General features: G+C 40.9%; 1 long non-coding RNA gene across 1 annotated transcript; it reads left to right on the forward strand.

Moving 5' to 3' along the window:
• The first annotated feature begins 955 nt into the window (after window positions 1-955).
• On the forward strand, window positions 956-15,283 carry LOC131895731 (uncharacterized). Its single transcript, XR_009375250.1, has 3 exons — window positions 956-1,267; window positions 1,832-1,863; window positions 13,542-15,283. It is a non-coding gene; the product is annotated as an uncharacterized LOC131895731 (long non-coding RNA).
• The last annotated feature ends 1,477 nt before the right edge of the window (window positions 15,284-16,760 follow it).

Raw genomic sequence — 16,760 nt, forward strand, 5'->3', positions numbered from 1 at the left:
CAGGTCCCTGTCCAGGCCACCTGATGACCTCACGTCCTTGTCGGCATTCTGTGGAGACTGGTGTAGAGGAGACTCGTGTATATAGTAGTCACCTGTGAAATGAGTGCCAACAGCGTTAAACGTCGCCAGGATTGGTTTCCCAGATTGAAGAACTACTGTGGACTGAAAAAGTATCTCTCTATTTTCCAGATGAGGTTTCATAAGAGCCCAAATGTAAGCAAAATTGGACCATTTATAGCAAAAACCCTAGGAATGCAGATCTCCTCAGCCTGCCCACGGGGGACTAAAAACTATGAAGTAGAAAGACGCACCTTAGTCCATCCAAAACGCTGGAGGCCAGCATTCCCAGCGTTCCTCAGAAATGACCTTCTCCACTTTTCAGACACAAATGATCCAATGAGCAAAATCCTCAGAACAGGGGAGACTTTATCTGGGGCTAGGTTATGGTTGGACCTGTCTGCAGCTGGAAATTGATGCCTCGGATCTAGACCGGTTTAACCAATCACTTGGCCCACGCCTGCTGCTGAAGCCGGAGGAAGCAGGTTCCTAGTGGGTAAATGCCAACTGAAGGGGCGATCTTCCACAGGCTAGAATCCTGGAGAAGCTGCCTGCTGCATAAGCGGGAGACACCCCTGCTTGTTGTAAAACAGAAACTCCTTCAAAACACGCAGGGGCTGGGGAGAAGGCTCAGTTGGTAAAGTGCCCGCTCTGCAAATTTAGATCCGCAACAACCACATAAAGAAACGGCCTCGCTCATATTCCTTCGTATACTCTAGCACAGGTGAACACTCCCACACGAACCCATACAAACAACACATTCCCAAATACCCAGCAGATAGTTCTCGGTGCTCACAGCAGGGCGGCTGTGCTTGGACCATCCTCCTGTGAAAGCTTTCACATTTTTTGAGTCAACACCCTCCCACGCTTGTTGCACATCTGCTAGGGATCCATTCATGAAAAAAAAAAAGGAGAGGTAAAATAGACAGGGCTTTCTGGAGAGGACTGAATAGCCATTCAGGTTAATCTGCTTCTTAGACCTTCCCCGAAAGCCCTGGAGGAATATCACAATGGGCATGAGGTCATCTGTTCATGGCATCACCTCTGCCACTAGAATGTATTGTTATTCGCTACCGTGCCTTTGTTGCGTCTAAAAGAAACAGCTTGTTCTCTGAGACGTTGTTTTGAGTCATCTCACTCCCACAGTCCTCTGGGAGTGGAGATAAAGTTTGTGGTTATTGGATGCACTTCCCCGGAGGGGGCACAGCAGGTAGGAGTCACTCTCTGCTTGGCTCTGTTTTAATCCGGGTCTGGATGCTCAAGGCTAGTTCTGCTGAGGCATGTATAACATCACTCCGTTTTACCTCCGAAGATTACTCTAGCCCCAAACAAATCTTCGGTAGGTAGTTCTGAAAACTTTGCAGTCATTAAAATAGCATGAAATAAAAGAAGCCATGCCTGGCCCACACTTTCTCCAAGAACTGTCATCTGTGTTAATCACGGCAGAGAAAATACAAGAAAGCTGTAGAAATGAGCTGATGATTCTCTCAAGGCAAAGGTTTTCATGCAGAGATGAGATTGGATTGTGTGTCCACCCTCAGTCTGTCCTCTGACTCCAGTGTCAGAAGTTAAACTACAAATCAGAAAAAAAAAAAATCACCTTGCGTGTAGAACTGGGCATTCAGTTGGTATGTAACAACAGTTGGTATGCTGGTCCCCAAGGACACTGCTGGCCCTCATCAAGTCAACTTGTAGTTGGTGGGTGGGTGTGACGCGGCTCTCCTTGTTACTGCCTAACAATCTGCATGGTCCCTGCTTCCTCCCTGGAAAACAGCCTGGAGGAGAAGGAAAACCTCAAAACTGTGGGTAAGGCTGCCTTTCTTGAAATAAAGGACCTGGCCCCCCCCTCCTTTTCTTTCTCCTCTTCCTCTTCCTCCACCTCCTTGTTCTCCCCTTCCTCCTCCTTTTCTCTTCCTTCTTTCATGCTGGAGACCAAAGAGCCAACGCTTAACATGACATCTTAATTGATTCAAAGCAAGAGTACAGCTTTGGATACAAACTTCATATATAAGGTTACGACTGTTTTATAGTAGAAAGCCTCTTAGATAAAGGATTATCAAAATCATTTTTTCTCAAGAGGAAAGTTCATATGTTTATATTTTGTACCTATCACAGTGACAATTTTTGAAATGATGCATAGAATTTATTTTGCGGAAAAATTGTTTCTAGAGACTCTTCATACAAGATAAGTTAGCAAGACAAAAATTCACTTGACAAAGTGGACTTTTGTGTTTCACTTTAACCGTGATATGTAACCTGAGAAAGTACATATAAAAAGGTGTTATTAAGAAAAATGTCACTTGTGAAGCATAGTAATAGCTCCGTGGTTTACAACATTGATGACAAACCAGACTGCCTGTGATGACCTTGTACTTAGCTCCTCTGATCATCCTCCTTTTATTAAACTGGGACTAATTCTGATACCACCTAAGCCTTAGAGGAGGATTAAATACATAAGTACTGGAAAAGCCCTTAAAACAATGCCCGACAACCAGAAAGTGTCAGATACGTGTTTATTAAGTAAATTAATACTTTTCAAAATCACAACTGTTCCAAAAATTTAGGCAAAGATATGCATCATGTCTGTGTCTCATGCCAAGATGTTAAAATGGGGTTCATCTAGTTTTTAAATTCTTGTACTTACCCACATATTTTACTTTTCTAAATTTCTTTTACATTTGCTTATTTGTATTTATTTGTATATTTATCTGGATGGGTTGTGACACACAGGTGGTAGTCAGAGAACACCTTGCAGCAGTTAGTTCTGGCCTTCTACCATGTGGGTCCTGGGAATCTAACTCAGGTCTTTAGGCTTGGCCACAAGCACTTTTCCCACCAAGCCCTCTCTCTGTTCAATCTACACTTGATTTCTAAGAATGAAGAATAAACATCTATTAGAATATCAGAGGGTGAGAATGGTCACACTCAATGATCCTGCATTTGTCTAGGATGAAAACGGCCGTGGGTTCCATTCCTAGCATTGTATATATAAATAAACAAACTATGTTATAACTGTGCCATAAGGCAATTTTACTCAACCATGTGTGATCATAGGCAATGTCCTTACAAATATTTGTATTAAGGGTTGTGGCATGTTTTGCTAAGATTTGGAACACAATGGTGCTTGCTTCAATTATAATAGAGGGCAGAGCTCCTTTATCTGCTTGTATGTTCTCTGCCTCTCTTTCTTCTCCCCGTCATCGTTATCTGAAAAATAAAAGATTGAGGGTGGGGTGGAGGAAGAAGAGAAGTACAAAAAAAAAAAAAAAAAAAAAAAGAAAAAAAAAGAAAAGGAAGGAAATAAATCAAATGACTAATTTTCAACAAATTCTAGCTCAAATTGAATTAAATAGCAGCATGTCTCAAATAATTAACACAGCATATATAAGTATAGGTATGAAAGTATGTATAATGATTTTAAATTTATATTATCCATCCTTCTGGCTCTTAAAAAAAAATCCTCTAGTGGCATAAGAAAATATCAAAGAAATTGAGGCTGCTAATCTCAATTTAGGACACTGGAAGGTAAAGACACCCCAGGACTTGAGGGAGATGACTCATCTGCCATCTCTCCTCCTTGAAAGTCTTGGTGTTTGGTTTAGATTTCTTTTTCTGGGGGAGACAGACAAAAGCAAACTTCCACCCTCACATGTTCACTCATAAGTGAGGTAAGACTTAACCCTGTGAGGACAAACCTACGGGATTCCAAAGGAGGGCAAGTGAGCAACCTGGGAGCTTGTCATGGAAAACGAATGAGATTTTAGTTTCTCGCCTATATTGAGAACGTGGAAAGTGTGATACAAAAATTCCCTACTTAAACACAGGGTTGCTAGACTTGGGCAAGGAAAGGCTTCATTTGAGCCCTTGTCTAAATAATGGTTTTCATGGCCAACTTCTATTTACCTTCCTGTTATTCACTTGTCTAGTCTTTTCTCAGACGCTCGAAAGGAACAAAATTATCTTCACCACCTCTCACAAGATTGGTTCTTAGTTTTTTGTGTTTTGATTTTTTTTTTGTTATTTGTCTGATGATTTTAAAAATACACACACACACACACACACACACACACACACACAAACATACACAATGTTTGTAGCTCTGGGTATAAAACAATGTTTCCAAACATATTAAACAATGAAAATACATAAGATAGCATAAAATCAGGGTGAAGAAAGTGGTGGAGAACAAACCCAGTTGTAACCAAGTTGGTACTGGGTAGGGAAAAAAAAAGGAGAATCTGTATGTTTGATTTCCCTGGGTTGCCATAACAAAGGACTACAAACTGTCTGGCTTAAAGCAGAAATTATTCCTCGTGAATTCTAGAAGCTGGGAATTCTAGAATTGAGGGCTCAGAATGACCCTGCTCTTCCCAGACTCAAGCCGAAATCTTTATTGTCTTTCCAAGGTCCTGTTAAGGGCTGGAAATCTCAGGATTCCTTAGCTTATCACTTGTATCACCCATTTCTGTCACTGTCAGAGTACTATATCCTTCCTGTGTTATGCCTTCCCATCTTTTTCCATTTTACAAGAATACAAGCACATCAATGTGGGGCCCACCTTGCCCCAATAATCACTCATCTTAACTAATTACACATATGTGATTCTTCAAATAAGTCATTTTCTGAGGTACTGGAGGTTAGTACATCAAGACATCTTTTTTGAAAGACACAGTTCAATCTATCACATTGAGTAATAGTCATGACAACTAAGACGGTGTGTTCCCAATGCACACAGTATCTCATCAGGAAACATTGGCCTATTCCTCCTTTTATAGACTGAGAACCTTCTTTAAGATGTGAAAGACATCTAGATCCCTCATTTCCCCCTCCCCCATCCCCCATCCCCTCCCCTCTACACCCTCCCCCGAGTTTACCCAAGAGGTCCCATCTATTTCCCCTTCCCAGGGTGATCCACGCATCCCTCTTAGGGTTCTCCCTGTTAACTAGCTTCTCTGGGGCTGTGAATTGTAGCCTGGCTATCCTTTGCTTTACATCTAATATCCACTTATGAGTGAGTACATACCATATTTGTCTTTCTGGGTCTGGATTACCTCACTCAGGATGATTTTTTTTCTAGTTCCATCCATTTGCCTGCAAATTTCATGATGTCATGGTTTTTTACTGCTGTGTAATACTCCATTCTGTAAATATACAACATTTTCTTTATCCATTCTTCGGTTGAGGGGCATCTAATGCTTCTATAAACATAGTTGTGGTGGTATTGTGTTCCCCAAAATATTCTGCATACTAATAAACTTATCTGGGGTCAGAGAACAGGACAGCCACAATATTAAACATAGAGGCAGTGGTAGCACATGCCTTTAATCCTAGCATTCCAGAAGCAGAGATCTACCTGGATCTCTGTGTGTTCAAGGATACAGCCAAGCATGGTGACTCATGCCTTTAATCCCAGAAAAATGAGCCTTTAATCCCAGGGAGTGATGGCAGAAAGCAGAAAGATATATAAGGTGTGTGGACAGAAACTAAAAGCTTTTGGCTGGTTAAGATACAGAGGCTAGAAAATGGTGGCACTCATGCCTTTAATCCTAGCATTCCAGAGACAGAAATCCCTCTGGATCTCTGTGAGTTCAAGGCTGCACTGGAAACAGCCAAGCATGGTGACTCACGCCTTTAATCCCAGGAAGTAATGGCAGGAGGCAGAAAGGTATTTAAGGCGTGAGGACGAGGAACTATAGGCTGGTTAAGCTTTTAGGCTTTTGAGCATCACAGTTCAGCTGAGAGGCATCCAGTCTGAGGAAACAGGATCACCTGAGGAATTGGTGAGGTGAGGAAGCTGTGGCTTGTTTTACTTCTCTGATCTTCCAGCTTTAACCCAATACCTGGCCCTGGGTTTGTTTTTATTAATAAGACCTGTTAAGATTCATGCTACAGCCGGGCGGTGGTGGCGCACGCCTTTAATCCCAGCACTCGGGAGGCAGAGCCAGGTGGATCTCTGTGAGTTCGAGGCCAGCCTGGGCTACCAAGTGAGTTCCAGGAAAGGCGCAAAGCTACACAGAGAGACCCTGTCTCGAAAAACCAAAAAAAAAAAAAAAAAGATTCATGCTACAATTATTCTAATTGTCATCATAGAATTTTCATCCAGTAACTGATGGAAGCCGATACAGAGATCCACAGCCAAGCACTGGGTGAGCTCTGGGAGTCCAGTTGAAGAGAGGGAGGAGAGATTATATCAGGAAGGGGGGGAGGCGTTAATATCATGATGTGGAAACCCACAGAAACAGCTGACCCGAGCTCGTGGGAGCTCACGGACTCTAGACCAACAGCTAAGGAGCCTATGTGGGACTGAACTAGGTCCTCTGCATGTAGGTGACAGTTGTGTAGCATGGTCTGTTTGTGGGGCCCCTAGCAGTGGGACCAGGATCTGTCCCTGGTACATGAGCTGGCTTTTTAGAACCTATTCCCGATAGTGGGATGCCTAGATCAGCCTTGATGCAGAGGGGAGGAGCTTAGTCCTGCATCATGTTGATATGTCATGCTTTGTTGATTCCCATGGGAAGTCTTATCCTTTCCTAGGAGTGGATAGGGGAGGTGGTTAAAAAGGAGGTGAGGGAAGGAAACAGGAGGAGAAAGAAAGAAAAAGAAAGAAAGAAAGAAAGAAAGAAAGAAAGAAAGAAAGAAAGAAAGAAAGAAAGAAAAAGAAAGAAAGGAAGGAAGGAAGGAAGAGCGAGCGAGCCGGGAGGTGGTGGTGCATGCCTTTAATCCCAGCACTTTGGAGGCAGAGCCAGGTGGATCTTTGCGAGTTCGAGGCCAGCCTGGTCTACAGAGCGAGATTCAAGAAAGGCGCAAAGCTACACAGAGAAACCCTGTCTCGAAAATTCAAAAAAAAAAATAAAAAAGAAAAAAGAAGGAAAGAAAGAGAGAGAGAAAGGAATTGAAATATGTATGCAGCACAACAACAACAAAAAAAGGTAAAAAACCTTGACGCAGGCCAGAGAGCTAATCAAACAATCAGGATTCGAATGAAGACTCTAGAGTCCAACACTTCACTGTCGCACTGTATGTATGTGCTTTGTGGTGCTGTCAGTGTATTTAACATTATGAAAATGGAACTAGAAGAAGGGTACACCGGCTGGGTACACAAGCAGGACACCATCTATCAAAGTTCAGCTGTGCCGGGACTTCAGATCTCTCTCAAGACAATCACTCCACCTCTCCTAAGACTTTCAACAAACAGCAGGAGGACCCCTACTTATTAGAATGCTTCCTGATAAAGTACTCAAATACACTGTTGACAAACCAAAACAATATTTTATAACACAAAAATTCATAATACTCCATTCCTAATTCCAGTGGTATGGTGTTTATTGCAATTCATGCTTTAAATTAAAAGATGTATCTACCAACCTCAATTTTTAATTTGTCAGCATACCACTACACTTAGAATTATCCTTTTAACTTGTTTATTTTTTATTGTTTTTATGTGTGTGTATCCTCCTGCATTAGTTTATGTGCCTCACATGCATGTGAGACCCAGTAGAACGCAGAAGAGAGTGTCAGGTCCCCCTGGAACTGGAGTTGCAAGCCATGTGAGCCAGCAGGTGGGGGCTGAGAATGAACCCAAGTCCTCTGCAACAGCAGCAAGTTCTCTTACCCACTGAGCCATCTCCACTGCCCCCCAATATTCTTCATTTGTATTATTGAGTATTTTTTTAAATGGAAATTTCCTACTCTTTTGTAGGTTAAAAAAAATTACATACTAGAAGTAGAGAATTTTAGGTATATAGTCAAGTCAACATTGCCATGTTTTAAATAAAATAAGTATGTAAAAGTGTTTAAAGCAGTATTCATTTTCAACACACATGTGTAGAAGTTAAGCTTCTCCGTGAAAAGAACAGTTGTGTGTCAGATTAGTCATCAAGAGAAGCTTATGTCTCTGTGCTATGTGCTATCAGACAATAGTGAATTGTTGGAGATGTAGCTCAGCTGGTAGAGTCCATGCCTAGATTGTAGAAGGCCTTGGGTTTGATCCCCAAGACCACATATACTGGATTTGGTGGTACACCTCTGTAATTTCTGCACTTGGTAGGAAGAGGTAGGAGGATCAGGACTTCAAGGTCATCCTCAGCTATATCATGAGTTCAAGGCCAGTCTGAACTGTAGGAGACCATAGGAAATGTAAAACTATGACAAATATAATTACAAAAAAACAAATAAACAAACAAAAACACCAGAAGATAAAGCTGAGGTCCAACTAGCACAGTATAGTCTTTTTTTTTTTTTTTGTCCTGATGGTAGCTAGCACTAAAAATCCCAGCTCATATACATACATATGCATGTAGAAACTATTTTGTTTTCAGTGCTGGAGATGATGTACAAGGCTAAATACATTCCAGAGAAGTGCTCTATCACTGAACTATGCCCAGTCCTTAAACACAGGAAGGAAAGCTGGCTATGCACTGCCACGATTAGATTGGACAGTCTAGTCCTTATCAAAAGCATTTAGTTGGCATGCCTACACAAATCTTCACTTCAAAAAAGTATTTGAAGAGATCTCCAGAATGCATTTCTTTAATGGCGTCATAAAATATATCAGTGTCATCAAAGTTACAGAAAATGGGTTCATCAAAGAGGTACTGAGGCTTGGCATGCTGTTTTAGCCACAGGACTCATTATCTCTGGTGTGATCTCTGAGTAAGGCAGAGCCTGAAGAGTGTAAAGCCGGAGGGAACCCACAGATCCAGCTGCCTCTTCATGCTTTCTCTAGCCAGTGCTCTCCCTCCCTCTGGCCATCGGCAGGGCTCCTGAAGCCTACCTGACATCCCTCATACTCTCTAGCACCCACTCACATGCCACCTTTGTTACGGGTGGCACAAGGCTGTATTGTAATCCCTCCTTTTATTGGAGAAAGTCTGCTTCCAGTCATCCCTTCGGAAGGTGATAGTCTAAGACCATTTATTCAACTCAGTATTTATCAGCACCAATTATGTTGTGGGCACGGATTCAAGAACTGGATGTACCAGACTGAATAAGATGCATATAATGCCATCCTGCCCTGTTCTTCACCTGAGCTCATAGTCAGAAAAGAATAATGCAGCTGTAAAGCTGGTGTGGGTCAGGAAGTACCAGGGCTACACACAACAGAAGCCTGTCCTAAGTGTGAGGGTGTGGAGCATCTTAGAGGAATGACCTTCGTGTGATACCTGAACAGTCAACAGGGATTCGCCTAGTCAGAGAGAAAATGTGGTTCTTGGGGAAAAAAGAGGGCAAAAGTGGCCTGACTCTTGAGATCTCATTGGAAGCTGGAATCTGATCATGCAAGTGAAATGCTTGAGAACTCAGTGTCACACCTTGACCTATATCTATTTGGATTATTGGACAGAATACAGATGACCATGAAGTAAATGTCATAGGGATATGTGTATGATGTATGTAAATGTACGTAGGTATATGATACGTTCGTGTGCGTTCATGCATGCGTGTGTGTGTGTGTGTGTGTGTGTGTGTGTGTGTGTGTGCCCATGCCAGAGTACATGTGTGGAGTTAAGAGGATAATCCACCATCTTGTTTGCTACAGTATCCCTTTGGTGTTCACTGTTGCATAAGCCACACTAACTGGCCTGTGAGTTTCTGGAGGTCCTCCTGTCTCCATCTTCCATCTTGCCATATGAATACTGGGTTTACAGACACATTCTACTTTACCCAGATTTACATGGGTTCCCGAGATTCAAATTTATGTCCTCCTGCTTATATGACAAGTGCTTTATCCACTTTAAATAAAGGGAAAAACTTTATTAGATGGAGCAAGTCAAGACATAAAGTATTATGTCCTACTATTTTGTTCTATACATACAACACCATGTTGTAATATTTTGGATCTAGATTTATAAATAGCTTAAGCATAAGTACTTTATTAAAATTCTAGCAACTCCTTGCTACACAAAGCAAGTGCTGTTAGTTTCACAGGGAACTGCTGGATCTTAGGACAAAAAGGACAAGAAAAGATCTGAATAACCCAGTAGGAAAGACCATGGAAAGGGAAGGGCAATTTGTATTTGAAATCAATCACAGCTTCTCGGTGACCATTATAATGGCCATGCTGCTGGAAACACCCCTGTCTGGACTTCATGCATAGCACAAGGGATGCATTACAGTCTTCAAAACCTTTATACAACACTGGAATCAAAGAAGAGAAAAAAATCATGTTAGCAATGACCGCTCAATGTCAAATAAAACTTACTTCGAAACCACTCTCATACATTTGCCGTCTCCACCTGGTCTCACAGCCTCTTTTCAGTCATCCATCCCCTTTAAGGGTGGTGTTAACTGTACTTTACAGGTGAGACAACACAAAGACAGGATTACAATGGGTTTCCCCCATCAGAAAGCTCTGGACGGCTCGAGAGGGCACTGCAGTTCTCAGAGGTCTTGCTTGGTCCCCTCCCTTGATCGTGTTTCTTGGTCCAAGCACTGCTGCCATCAGGACTGGACAAATCTTTAACTTGGTCATTACAGGACACTTGGCTCCATCTCTTGCCTCTGTTCACTAGGTGTCAACAGCAAGTTCCTTCATCCCCTTCTTATAAAACCTCAAATGTCCTCAGACATGAACAAATGTCCCAGAGGACAATGTTGCATCTTACTTCAGATTTATTACATGAAGTGGCCCTGTCTGCATAAATATCTGCTCAAAATGTAAATATCTATAGTTGCAATTATGCATACATCCATAGTTTTGTTCTTCGGATAAAAATTCATGTTTTTCACACATTTGCCCTCCTCTCTTAGTAAACTTTAACTAATTAGAAAATTAATAGGTATACATGAGAAAATAAATCCATAAATATGCCCCTTAGAGACCATCCAGTCAGTACCTTGAGGGTTTTTTCAGTTTTGTAAGCGTATTGACTTTTATATTTTCAGATGGAAATAACGTTGGGCAAACAACATTATTAAGAGCATTGTCTAGCAGGTGTGATGGCCCACATCTTTAATCCCAGTACTTGGGAGGCAGAGGCAGGAGGATCTCTATGAGTTCTAGGCCAGCCTCTCCACCTAGAGAGTTCCAGGACAGCCAGGGCTACATAGTGAGACCGTGTCTCAAACAAACAGACAGGCAAAACAGAGTATTTTTTGTGCCATTACTTTGAAATAACTTTAAACACTGTCTAGCCTTCCAACATGTAAGTATATCCCACATATAAATATATCAATACTTATTTTTCAACATTTTATAAATTTCATTATAAATTTGTTGTATTTTTTCTGTATTGGGGGGGTACATGTATATGGACGCGTATGTGTTCAGGTGTGTGTGCCCCTTAGTGAGCAGGTGTATGTTCAAGCCAGAGACCAATGTTGGTTGTCTTTCTCAATCTCTCTTAACCATTTCTGTTTGTTTGTTTGTTTGTTTGTTTGTTTGTTTCAGACAGTCTCACTGAACCCAGAACTCACAGACTCATCGGGGTTGCCAGCAAACTTCAGGGATCCTTCTGTATCACCTCCCAGTGCTGGGACTGCAGGCATGCCCCTGTCCCCACCTGGCTCTTCATGAGGGTCCTTGGAATCTGAATTCAGATCCCCAAGCTCTCAGAACACATGCTTTACTGGCTGAGGCATTTTTCCAGTGCAGTACCTCTGGTGTAAGCACTACATTAGTGAATATTTGTGGATATTCCCTAAATATAAGTCCCCCAAGTTGAGAGAGTGGAAGAAATGAGCTTGCTGTCACACTGCCACACTTCAGGCAGAGAAAATGAAAGAATCTATGTCTCTAACCCATGCCGACTTGAAGGTGCTTGATTTCACCTTTACCGATTTTGAAATTCAAACGTTTTCCATTATGCTATCATTTAATTTGTTGTTTTAGATTGTAAGATATTTAGCTGTTTTGTAACTTACTTGTACACATTTTTTTTAAATTAAATAACATTCCTAAAGAATTTAAAATGCTTAATCAAATGCCATGTAATTGTTTTTTCTTCCAGGTTTGTCCTTTCTTTTTCACTGACGGCAATATAATTGTTTTTAAACTCAGGGTAATGTTAAAAAGATAAAGTCCAAAAGATAATTGCACTGTGATTTTTATATAGAATCCTGTTGACTCTAAAAATTAGTTGTGGGGCTCTGGCATTGATGTGGTGCTGAGCTGTCTCATCTATGAGATTAGTTCTTTCCTAATGTCTCTCTGTAGGGTACTTTCACCATAAGAGGCCCACCCACTTTCAAGTCAGTCTTACAGTGTTGGGTTACTATCAAGGAGGATTTATTTTTCATTGTGTTTCCTAACTACATATTTTGCCATGTTCTCTCTTGTTTAGTAGATTCTCTGTTTCTAAAATAGCATTGTGGTCCCTGCACACAGTGGGTATTTGAAAGTCATGGAGGTTGTTTCTAATGTGTCTAGGTTTTAAGATTTTCATTTTAGGAGCAGTTAATCTGTAGGTGGTGTGTGTGTGTGTGTGTGTGTGTGTGTGTGTGTGTGTGTGTGTGTGTGTGTTTGGGGGACTGAGCCTGAGACTTTGTTCATACTAGGTAAATGGTTTACCACTGAGCTATACCACCATAAGAATAATATTTTCAGAACTCAGCCTAAATCCATATTCTTCATTTCCTTTTCTTTCATATTGCAGGGATACTTACATGTTGTAATACATAGTACACTGATAAAAGCATATTTAAAAGTAGAGCCTACTGATACATTAAATTATGTTCTACAAGCAGTTTGATAAAATAAATACTAAAATTAAAATTAGAAAATAGAAATAAAGACATATTACTAGTTTATAATCTAAGATTTAAATGTATTTATTTAAACACTGTTGAAAAAACCAAAGTAACTATTTATAAAATGGTATGGATTTTAAATTGTATGAAATCCAGGTGTCAGAATAACTGTGTCTACTATATTGAGGGGATGGTTGATAGGCAAAAACCAAAATTTAAGAGCTCCATTTTATAAAGTTTCATTTTCTTATAGTTCTGCCTTGTAGAGAGTTTTTGGTGCATAGACCTGACATTTTTTATAATTAGCACAGCGGATACTTTATGTAAAAGACTGTGACTGAAGGGATTTGAGGAACTTGAAAGCAGTTTAGCCAGGCTAAGCGTTCCTTTTGCAGTCTTTACACTCGTAAATTGCCTGGCACTTGAATCCTTTTCCTCTTCATATGGAGAGCAAAGATACAGCAGCTTCAGGTCACCACCATGGTACAGTTTTATGGTATTTATTGCCTCTCCAAGAAGGTGCTTTTAATCACCAACAACCTATGTAACCTTGAGTAAATCACTTGCTCTCTCTGGACTTGTTTCTTCATTCACTACAGAAAGTTAGAATCAATGATTGCACAATAACACTCCTTTTACCTCCAAAATTCTAAAATTGTGTTGTTTGAATCCCTACTAAGTGTTAGCCCTGTAACTTGTACTTTGCACCTTCACAATAGATGGATTCATATATATCAAATGGGATGCTTGAAATATGAAATGAGGGATTAAGAATCTTAACTCAGAGCTTTCATTTCCAGCTGAGTACTATAGATGAGACCAGGCCATCCCTAAAACCACCAAGGGGACAATCATTCGAGAGACTGGAGGATGAGCAGTGCAGGACTATGGTCCTTGGCAGCTAGATAATTCACAAGAGGGGCTCTGTAACCCTTTCTGCTGGAGGAGAGCTTTTCATCTACCCATAGATCTAAGGATCTAGTGGGCGACATAACACTTAAAAAATGTGATCAACTCAACATAAAGAATCAACAGAAAAACACAACGTAAAAGAGGGATTAAGACAGTCAACAAGATGACCAACTTAAATCCAAGTGGATTTCCCTTTACAGATTTTGTTCGTGCCTAGTTGCTCAGGATAGAAGTGTTAGTACTCGGCACAGGTGGTGAAAAGTGGGGACAGTTAGTCCTGATCTTGTTCCCAGACTTTAGAGAAAAGCTTTCAGCCTTTCCCATTGGCCATGCCGTTGACCGTGAGTTTTTCATGCACAGCCTTTAAAGTGTGGAGAAAACTGCTTTCTAGGTCTAGCTATTTCAGTTTACAGACAGTAGGATTATCTTAGATGCCTTCAATTATAGGAAAGTGTATATTGTTGCCATCAATGACCCCTGCATTGACCTCAACTCCGTAATTTGCATGTTCTGGAATGACTCTACACATGGCAAGTTCAACTGCACAGTCAAGGCTGAGAATGGGAAACTTGTCATCAACCGGAAGGCCATCACCATCTGCCAGGATCAAGATCCTGCCAACATCAAATGGGATGATGCTGGTGCCAAGTATGTAGTGGAGTGTACTGGTATCTTCACCACCATGGAGAAGACAGGGACCCAATTCAATTTGAGCCCAAAGGGTCATCATCTCTGTCCCTTCTGCTTATGGCCCCATGTTTATGATGGGTGTGAACCACAAGAAGTATGAAAGCTCACACAAGATTGTCAGCAATGCTTCCTGCACCACAAACTGCTTAACTCTCACCCCACCCCCTGCCAACTTTCCATGACAACTTTGGCATGGAAAGACTCATGACCAGTCTATGCCATCACTGCCACGCTGAAGACTGTGGATGGCCCCTCTGGGAAGCTGTGATGTGATGGCCATGGGGCAGCCCAGAACATCATCCCTGCATCCACTGGTGCTGCCAAGGCTGTGGCGGGCAAGGTCATCCCAGAGTTGAATGGGAAGCTCACAAGCATGGCCTTCCATGTTCCTACACCCAATGTGTCTTTCATGGATCTGACATGCCACCTGGAGAAATCTGCCAAGTACTATGACATCAAGAAGATGGTGAAGCAGGAATCAGAGGGCCCACTAAAGGACATCCTGGGCTACACTGAGGACCGCTTGTCTCCTGCAACTTTCATAGTGACAGCCATTCTACTTTTGATGTTGGGGCTGGCATTGCTCTAGGTGACAACTTTGTAAACCTCATTTCCTGGTATGACAATAACTACAGTTATAGCAACAGAGTGGAGGACCTCATGGCCTACATAGCCTTCAAGGAGTAAGAAGCCCTGGGCCATCAAGACCCTACTCCATCAAGAACATGAGAAGAAGAGTGAGGCCCTTGGCTGCTGAGTCCCTGTCTGAACTCAGTCCCCCACATAGAGCATCTCCGCTCACGGTTTCTATTTCAGACTCCCCGAAGAAGGGAAGGAGCTTAGGGAGCCCTACTCTCTTGAATACCATCAATAAAGTTCACTGTACAAAAATAAGTAAAATAAAGAAAAAAAGTCTATACTATTGTTCATGTGGATTTTAAAAGGACCTTGAACAAATTAAAAATAATTTTGAAAATAAAGGCCCGGATTACAGCACTCAGACTTCCCCAATCATGAATTCATGAAACTTTTGTAAACAGAACAGTATAACACCAGCACAAAGTGGGACACAGAGACCATTGGAATGGTACAGAAAACTCAGAAACACACCAGCACATGTAAGGTCAGCTAAATTTCACAGAAGATTCAAAGCAATTAAACACAGGCTATCCTCTTCAATAGGTGATGCTGGGGGGACTGTGTAACTGCATGCAGTTAAATGAAGCTAGCACTTATATAAATTTTTAACTTAAAATGGAACAAGACCAAAATTTAACCGTAAAATTAAGTCAAATTTATTGGCGCAATCCATCATATGTTCTTAATGCTCTTTTAATGTGTATAAGTCTGGAGCAATATCCTTTCATTTAATATAATCATAATGTATGTTCTGTTTCTGATTTGTTAAGTCTATTAATCTTCCAACGGTTTGTACATCTGTTTTCTTTTTTATTGATTTTGTTATTATCTTCATGATTTATTTTCTTGCACCTCTCTCTCAGAAGAACTGGATAATTTTTTTTCTTTTTTTTTTAGACACAACTTATCCCAAACCAAGTCCAGAGGAAATAAAATATTGGCATATCTATCTAATAATTAGATTGGTGTCAAAAGTCACTGAGTGAAAAACGTTCCATATCTAATTTATTTCCCAGGTAAGCTCATCATATTCAAGGAAGGAATCACACCAACCTTCACATATCATGTAACAAAGTAAAGGAACCTGATCGCACCCTGCCCATTTTGTAGATCCTAAGAGCTGAGGAAAGCCATATGTCACCAAAGCACACACATGAGCAGGTCTTTCAGCCAGTTCCACTCACTTGCAAAGACAACAGAGAAAACTCCCCCAAAGTCTAACAAATGGGGTGCAACAATCAAAAAGGTACCACTGCATGACAAGATGGGCCTTATCCCAGGAAGGTACCAGAGGTTTAGTATTTCAAAGTCATTCACTGGAAAACACCATTTTAAAAGAATAAAGGAAAAAAATACCTACATATAATTGTCCCAATATTTGCAGGAAAAGTACTTGAAAAAAAAATTCAACATCTTTTTGTAAGAACTCACAAAACAAAGAATAAAAGCAAATCTCCTCCACAGAAAAAGGTACGTCTACAAAACAAATTGATCCCTAGAACTACAGCTAACATAATGCTTATTGACAAGAAACTGCACTTTTTCTTATCGTGACAAGTTGTATAAATTTTCACTGCTATCATGCATTGCATTGGTATCACAGGAAGTGCACTAGGTCAAGAGAAATAAAAGCATACAGGCAGATATAGCAAAGAAAAATTTTACTCACCAATGAGATGAGGACTCTACAGAAATTCTAAGGAATCTTAAAAAACAATAAAATAAAGAAGACAGACCCTACAAGAGTTAGTAAAGAAATTTAGCAGTGTGATTGCTAT

The sequence above is a fragment of the Peromyscus eremicus genome, chromosome 19 (assembly GCF_949786415.1).
Source record: "Peromyscus eremicus chromosome 19, PerEre_H2_v1, whole genome shotgun sequence".
Lineage (NCBI taxonomy): Eukaryota > Metazoa > Chordata > Mammalia > Rodentia > Cricetidae > Peromyscus > Peromyscus eremicus.